The sequence below is a fragment of the Amphiprion ocellaris genome, chromosome 10 (genome assembly GCF_022539595.1).
Source record: "Amphiprion ocellaris isolate individual 3 ecotype Okinawa chromosome 10, ASM2253959v1, whole genome shotgun sequence".
NCBI lineage: Eukaryota > Metazoa > Chordata > Actinopteri > Pomacentridae > Amphiprion > Amphiprion ocellaris.
Genome location: NC_072775.1, coordinates 6,245,627 through 6,254,521, shown reverse-complemented (window position 1 = coordinate 6,254,521; position 8,895 = coordinate 6,245,627). Strand labels below are relative to the sequence as shown.

The following is an 8,895-nucleotide window of genomic DNA, read 5'->3' as shown; positions in this document are numbered from 1 at the left end:
GGAGCCAGAGAACAGTGATTGGTTAATTTAACATTGCACAACATTACCTCTCTGAATCTCCATAATTTCATTAAATTCCTTCTCTCTTCCACTGCTCAAGTTCAATCCAGTATATAAAATGACATTAATAGTGAATAAACTAACAACCAGCCATTGTATTTATTTATTATTGCATGTATTTGTAGTAAAACATGAGTTGAAACATCCTACTTTTGGATCTAGAACTGCACAAGCCCTTCATTTTCAGTCACCTGACGAGTTAAACTCCCCTTTTTATGTGAGGTTGAAGCAGAAAGTCTGAGTTAATAAAGAAAGTTGTTAATAATTTGCGATACCTGTTATTTCTGACTGAGGCTTTAGTTTTTGTTGAGCTGATTTACACTGAGAAACTTTGTTCAGGAAGATTTCTCAGTAGCTCAGAGGACAGGCTGCTTTTTACACAACCTTGTAAGAGAATGTCTGTCAATGCTTTCAGCAGAATTTAGAAACACAACACTTCCTAAACAGATATTTTGATGCTGTGAGGTTGAACGTTTGAGAGTCTATCAGTGTGTTTGTTTGTGGTCTTTCTGTTTCTAGGTGGAAGCTGAATTAGTGAGGATGACTCCTGCTCCTGTCATCTCTAAGCTCCTCACACATCTTTACCTGCACATGAGGAAAATCACTCCTGTAGAATGCAGGTATGTTTGTCATTATTATAAAAAGATGTTGCCTGGTGACCTGTCAGAAACCCATTATACAGAGTCAGCCAAAATAATGTTTACACACATCAGGAAAAGAAAAACTTGCATAAATATTTCAATACCAAATTTATTCAGACATCACGAGATTAATAAAAGTTATCTTTGACCTCTACAATTACAAGAGGTGCTTAAAGTGGTGGCCACTGACTTCCAGACATTTCTGTTGTGTTGTAGACGTCACTTGTTGATGCTCCATTCATGAGGGTAGCGCCATCTGGTGGGAAAACATCGTACAACAGGACACAGAGTTATGGTGATTTGATCAAACTTAGAAAGAGGTATTTATATGTGTAGAAGTACTTATACAAATGAAATATTTATAAAAGTTTTTCTTTTCCTGATGTGTGTACATTATTTTGGCTGACTGAACTTAATGAGAACAAAACTGTCATTTAATTGTTGCTCTGAAAGCTTCTTTAGTGAAAACCAGCTGGAGTTCTGCTTTGAAACAAACTGCTGTTGAGGTCTGTGTTTTTTAGGTTTAACCCCACAGTTTCTGAATGAAATGATAGTTTGTTTGTTTTTTCCTGATCAATGTGGATGTTATAATTGATGGTAACATTTACTGATCATATAATCAGCATGACAATATAACAGTAGAATATTCTGACCACCTGACTAATACTGTGTTGGTCCCTTTATGCTGCTAAAACTCCTCTGACCCAGTGGTTCATCAGAACCTCTGGGGATGTCCTGTGGATTCTGTGGATCCTGTGGGTTGCAGGGTGGGTCCTACCTAGACCAGGCTGATCCTGGACCATCCCACAGATGCTCCATCAGATGTGGATGTGGGGAGTGTGGAACCCAGGTGAACAGCTTAGCTCTGTCGTGTTCTTCGGACCACTCCTGTAGTAGCAGTTTTAATTTGTCCTGCTGAGGGTGGCAGCTGGCATCAAGGACTGCTGTTGCCATGGAGACTAGGGGGTTGTTTGTCCTGCAGTGTTTAGGTGGTGGTACATGTCAAACATCCACATGAACGTCAAGGTTTCCCAGCAGAACGTTGCATTAGAACAAGATGATGGATGTTGTTCTCTTCAGCTGTTAGTGGTAAGAATGTTGTGGCTGATTGGTGGATCTGTCTGCTTTTACTCTGACATCCAGAGTTATACAAATGTGTAGTGTGTGTGCAGTGCAGAAGAGATTTACTTTATTGTATGCAGTTTTTTTTTTTTTTTTTAAGGGAGAACATTTTTTTTTTATCCACCTGAAGAAGACCTAATCTTTCCCTTCAAAGGATAGTTAATTGTTACTACAGCTTCCATAGTGGTCCCATCAGAGAAAATCATATCCATATACAGATTTTTATTAATTCCAGGGCTGGTTCAGTAAAGATTTTAATAATAATCACATCATATAATTCTTGGTCGCAGTTGGAATTTTGCAGCCTGAGAGATGGTTGAGAAGGTTTGCAGTTCTTGTTTTAGCAAAATATGTTATAATAGAAGATCTTTATTGCCATTGTACATGAAATTATCTACAAATCAGCAAAGTGTATCAGTCTGAGGTATCTAAAAATAAATAAGTAAAGAAAAATGCTTCTAAAGCCAATAATAAACAGAATATTTTGAGGGAATATTCTACAAAGGAAAGAAAAGCTCCATTCTCACTCCTCTCAGGATAAACTCATTAAAATTGACTTTAAATTTAGCTTCAACACAAAATAAAAATATTTACTTTCATTACTGATGTTGTCAAGTTTTAATAAAGTTCATGCTACTTTTATAAAATGATGAAAGTGAATAAATTGTATTTCTGTGATCTGTGTTTGATTTCTGTCTTTTCTCCTGTCATCCAGATGTTCAGAGGGAGATGATGCCACATCTGGTCCAGCTGATGGAAGGTCTTGAAGTTCTCTGACTGGCCTCGACTGAAGATGGTCGTCTCACTGGATTTAAGGTTCAGATGCTCAGTAACAAACTCCACCAATGAGCCAACAGGGAAGCTTTCTTCGGGGAAGGTCTCTTTGAGGATTTTGGATGGAATACTCGGTTAAACCAACATTTTAGGTGCATGTCCAAGGATTTTTGGTGGAAATTTCCTTTAAGGTGGATGTGTGAGGACCTTGTAGGTCGAATCCTTTCTGAAACCAACCTTTTAGGTCAGCATTCAAAGATTTAAGGTGAAATATTCCTTTAAACCAACCTAAATTTCATGTTTTGATCATTATCAAGTGAGAAACCTCAATCCAGACTCCTCATAATGACGTTTGAGATTCATGCTGCTGTTATTTGTTTAGTCCAGACTAAATGACAGAAATCCACAACTGTAATTTTATTTCAGGACTCGGTTATTAAATGTCAAAACAATCCATGTGACTCTAAAAACTCAACAGCTGTACAAACTCTAAGATTAAACTCTCCACAAGGATCCAAAATAAGTTGGACTTCTACACGAGAGCTTTAATTATTCTTCATCTACTTCCTGAAAAGTTTGGTCAATAAAAAAAGACAAAAACTAATATTTTCAGCTGAACTAAAGACAGACTTTGTGATTTTTCTGCTCACATGTTGTGTTGTTGTAAACTTACTCTTTCAAATAAATAGCCTCTTAACCCCCTGGAAACCAGCGTTTGTCCTGTTTTTGTGTTGCTCCTCGGCGACCCTAGACAGCCGGGTCCTAATGTTTTTTGAGCAACACACCATACTATGACGTTTTTACAATGATGGTTCTACTATGGAACCAGTTTGACATGTTCAGGTGTTCTTTGTGTGAAAACTCAGAGATTTCAGGGATCAGAAGGTGGTTTTCAACTTTCTTTGTTAACTTTCTGCTTCAACTTTAAACTAAATTTCCTTCACTAAGCCAACCCTCTGGACTTCCAGTAAGCTGTGTTTCTATTGGCTGTCCAGGTGGCTGTGTTCCTATTGGCTGTCCAGGTGGCTGCTTGGTGTTATCAGGAACACCTGAGCAGCTCAGTGTCTTCCTGCTTTATTTAGCTGCAGACAAACATTTCCTCTGCTTCTCTTCACCAGTGAACTGGGTTTGGCTCCATTGCTTTACTTTGTTCTTTAGGCGTTGGCTTGCAGCTTCCAGCAGTAAAATCGTCTTTAATGTGTTTCTTGGTGTGTTTTAGGGTTTTGTACTGGATAGTTGTCTTGGTAAATGTGGTTCTTTAGCCACAGTTAGCACATGGTGCTAATGTGTGCAGTGATTAGTGGATTTGGAGCAGCTGAGTTGTGTCTTTATCTTGGCTGTAGTGAGTCTTCAGAGGTTTTTGGTCAGACACATTCTGTATTCTTGTCCAGAAGGTAAGAGTTCCTGTTCTGATTCTCTGTTCTCAGAGGTTCTCTGGTAGGCTGCAGGAGACTTTAGTGTTTGGGTTGTGCTAGTTTGGTTTTTGTATGGTTTCATTTGAACGACTATCTTGAGGCCCCTCCATGTGGTTTAGTGAGGTTTTCTGGAACAGTTCTACAAAGCAACCTGCAGCAGAAGAGACTTTGAGAGTTTTTAGGAAGTTCTGGAGAGCAGACTTTAGAGCAGCAGAAACATTTGTCAGCAGTTTGAGCAGCAGAAGGTGATCTTCAGAGTAGAAATGAGACAGAAACCTTCTTGACCCGTGTGGTGAGGTCCTGTACCAAGAGTTTGAGCAGGTTGTGAAGAGTCTGTAGTTCTTTGGTCTGAAAGCACAAGAAGAGTCGACTCATTAAAGGAGAAAACAGGAGATATTGTTGGTTCTTCTGTTGCTCTGCAGTTTCCTTAGACTGAATATCAAGTTTATGTTTTAAATGATTTCCCATGTGAGCCCAAGAAGACTTCAATAAACTCCCTCCATCCCCTGGACACAACATATTTTATTACCATGTTAAATCTTCTTTTTTGTTTGTTTTTGAGTTTTAATCACAGTTTTAGCATAGTTTTTTCTCTTTGCTTGTTTAGTTTTGTCATCTGTGTGAAAGGTACTAAACAAATAAAGCTGAATTGATAAAATGAATAATTGACTAACTCATGATTGTGACAACAGAAGTATTTTCATTGTGATTTAAGGGTTTGTTTCATTTTTAAGGTTAAAATCTTGACAGAAAAAGAAGATTAAAGAAATAAACTACATAACAAGCAATTAATACAAAGGGAAAATAATTTAATACAATAAAACTTTGAAAAAGGTTTATTATTAAAAAGTATTTTTTGAATGTTTAATTATTGAAAATATTTTATCTGTAATTTTTAATATTTGTATTTGAAAAATTCTGTTTAATTTCATAATTACATGTATCTTGTTTAATTATCTAATTCAATATTTTGTCTGTTTAATATAGTTAAACATTAAATACAATTAAATTCTATTAAACAGACAAAATATTGAATTAGATAATTAAACAAGACACAATACATGTAATTATGAAATGAAACAAAATTGAATTTTTTTCTTTCCCAATATTTAATTTTTAGATTAAATCTTTGTTAAGGTTTTTCTTTTTAAATGTTTTACCACCTTTAAATGTTTAATTTTCTTTTTAAATGCTTCATTGTATTTTCTGTTTAATTCCTATTTGAAGTTTTATTGACTTTAAGATGTAATTTTCTAATTAAACATTTAATTTTTTAGTTAAATGTTTTGTCTTTTTAAAGGTTTAATAATGTAATTAAATGTTTTGTATTTTTTTAAATGTTTAATATTCTTCTTGTTTAATTGTATTTTTTGAATGTTTAATTATCGAAAATATTTTATCTGTAATTTGTAATATTAGTATTTGAAAAATTTTGTTTAATTTCATAGTGACGTGTATTGTATCATGTTGAATTATCTAATTCAATATTTTGTCTGTTTAATATAGTTAAACATTAAATACAATTAAATTCTAAGAGAATTCTAAAAGAATAAAAGGTGAGAAAAGAGCAAAACTAAACATTTAAGAAGAATCAAACTAAAGACAGAACATTTGAAAAGACACCAGTTAAACTTTAGAAGATCAATTTAAACAGAAGAAACAATAAAACGATCAAAAAGAGCAAAAACAGATAAAGGCTTTAAAGTGTTTTCTAGTCTGAAATGAAAACATCAAGTTGTTTCTTCAAACATTTCCTCTTTCTATGTTCTTGGTTTGATTGTGGACAGATTTACTAAGAACTCATTTCAGAAAACTGCTTTCCAGATAAAGTCTACTAGTAGTTGAAGGCATTTATCAAACTAATGTTACCTTCTGATCTCCCCAAACTTTACTGTTCAGTGAAGAGAATCAAAGTTTGTTGAGGATTTCTAAAAAACCCACAGGTGAAGGTCTGAGAAGAACTCAGATGGATGGTCTAAATGTGAAATCAAGACTCATGGTCACAAGTTTTAAGGCTTCTGTTAACCAGAAAGTTCAAACTAACAGAGAAGTACTGAGAAACTTTTCAAATTTCAGTCCTCAGACTGTCTGAAGGTTCAAACTAACAGAGAACTACTCAGGAACTTAGAGGATTTCAGTCCTTGGACTGTCTGAAGGTTCAAACTAACAGAGAACTACTGTGGGTCTTAGAAAATTTCAGCCCTCAGACTGTGTGAAAGCTCAGGTCCTGAGGACTCGGGAGGTGTGGAGGCTTTGTAAAGTCTTGGAACTGAAGGTTCAACCCTCCAGCACAAAGGCTGAAGTCCAACCTCCTGAGAAAAACGGTCGAGTCGAGACTCAAGTTAAAAAAAAACTCGAAAACGACAAAAAATAGATGATAAATGCGCAAAAAAAAGAAGAATTAGTATCTGAGCGAGTAGCTCAGGGGGTTAAGAAGATAGACTACCAACTGGAAGGTCGCCGGTTCAAGACCCACCACCGGCATTTTTCATTCTTTGTCTTTGTCAGAATTTTGAGAAAATTTAAGAAGTGTCTGGTCTTGAACCAGCGACCTGCAGCTCCATAGGCAAATCCTTAACTCACTGAGCTACAGATCAGATAAAAAGAAATAAATTCGTCGTCCCTTTGGCATCGTAGTTGCTGAAGTGACCACACGGGCGGAGCCAAGGCGGAGTCTGGGTGGAGTCAGGGCGGAGAGTAGGCGGGGAGGTGGGTGGCAGCCTCCCCCCTCTACTCCCCCACCTCCTCCCACCACCCACCACACCTTCCCCCGCCCCACGAGTTCTTCGAGTTTCGACGAGTTCCTCGAGTCTTGACAGGTTTTCCCGAGTTTCTGGAGTTTCCACCAGGTCTGAGGCAGAACAAGTTGTCATGAAGAGGTGTTGAAGTCGGCCAGGATGGACTGACTTTTTACAGCGACTAGAAGGAAGACCACTAGAAGAGCAGGTCTTTAACCACCATCCATAAAATCCATGGAGTCGCTCCAGAGAAATGAAGGGAGGTCAACTTTTATCAACCTCCATCCACATGTTCAACTTGATATCTTTACTTGGAGATTTTTAGCACCACAAACCTTTAGTAAAACACTTTATTATCATTTATTAGGACTTTAATGGAATCCACCAGCAGATTTAGTTTTTGTTGAGAAACTTTATTCTTGTCATCGTGGGACTGCAGTATTTAAAACTCTTCCTTCTATTTGACCTCATGTTTATTAGTTTTAGTGGAGAAAGTTATTTTAGTTGTCGATTAGTCTCTTAAAAACCAAATAATAAATTGGATTAGTCAAGAGGTTTAAATTTCTTACTTTGTCATATTTTAAATATGACCAAAAAAAATAAAAATAAAGCGTCTTGAGACAATTTGACCTGTATTTGGGGTTATATAAATAAAACTGAATTAAAATTGTATGTATCTTGTAATGTTGGAGTAATTCAGCCATATATGTTGGAAAACACATTTTCTTTGTCCATTAATCTGTTGATTGTTTTCTCCAGTAATTCATTTCTTGTTTTGGTTTATAAAATGTCAAACCCAAATATATTCAGTTTATTGTGATAAAAACCAAAAAGATTTACATTCATGATGCAGGAATCAGCCAGTTTTTCACTTTTTATCTTAGTTTAGTCAGAAAGATAGTTGATAATGTGTGAATTGTTGCAGCTTGTGAGCCGTAGAAGGTTTTAATCTTTGGGGACGAGTGTCAGAAAACATTTAGAAACCAACATCAACAAAACACTCAACAAAGATTTGAACATCATTAAAGGGAAATCCAACTTTTGCATGACAATGTCTAATTAAAGGACATTTATTTCCAACGTAAATGTGTGATATTCATCCTCTGGAGCTTTCTCTTCACATCATCTTCCACCTGAACTGGTTTGGTCGGGATCATGTGCAACAAACATTTGAAAAACTGCACTTTAACATCAATGAATGACACTAAAGTTTAATCTCTACATTAATGAGACTGAGTCTGGATGTGCTGCTCTGTCATTAACTCCTAAGTTTAGGGAAAGTTCAAACAAAAGAGGACAGTTTAGATAAGACTTGAGAATGAGCTTATTTTGAACAAACATCTCAGACTTTCTGAGCTTCAGCAAATCTAGCAAGATATTTTAACAACAAGCAACTCAAGAGATCCAGAAGTTGGAGAGAGTTAGCTTTAGCTGAGCCAAAGAACATGTGGGACGCTAACCTAGCAAACATTTCAGACTTTTCTCTGTGAATTCTGAGAAATAATTTACTATTTAATGACAGAGCTACACATCTTAACTCAGTCTCATTAAAACAGACTGTAATTCAGTGTCATCCATCCATATTAAAGTGCAGTTACCCAAAATGTTTGTTGCATGAACTCCAACAAAACCTGTCCAGGTAGAAGGCCACTTTGACAAACAGGAAGTGGATGATTCCAAGCAGATTTATAGAAGGGGGAACCGGACTGTACTAAGTGTGGTCGAGTATAGAGGGGTGTTTTGTGGGTTTTTAAGGCTGATAATGATTATTAGTGAGAGATTTGGAGTAGATATTCATTTGCAGTAAATGAAAGTATTTAAAATCTTGGAGTTAAACTTTGAAGAACACAAACTCTAACAGAAAACTTTGTTGATACGTTTTTGTTTTGTTTACAGATGTTAAGTTAAAGGAGTTTTATTCGTGACATATAACCAATCAAATCACTCCAGAAGACAGCGCGACCACAGGTAGATAAAGGTTCAGAGCCAAAGTAGTGCCATTTTTAAATTTATTTATTACCGTAAATCAGTAAAAAATAAAATACTGATAATCAGTAAATCAGTCAGCCCACAATTACTACAATTCTACAATGTATGTCTCTTTCCTTTGACTTGTTATTTGTACAATATACGATGTATATGATG

General features: G+C 36.0%; 1 long non-coding RNA gene across 1 annotated transcript; it reads left to right on the top strand.

Moving 5' to 3' along the window:
* Window positions 1–526: 526 nt before the first annotated feature.
* Window positions 527–4,571, top strand: LOC129349870 (uncharacterized). The gene is made up of 3 exons (XR_008603050.1): window positions 527–680; window positions 1,410–1,551; window positions 2,539–4,571. It is a non-coding gene; the product is annotated as an uncharacterized LOC129349870 (long non-coding RNA).
* The last annotated feature ends 4,324 nt before the right edge of the window (window positions 4,572–8,895 follow it).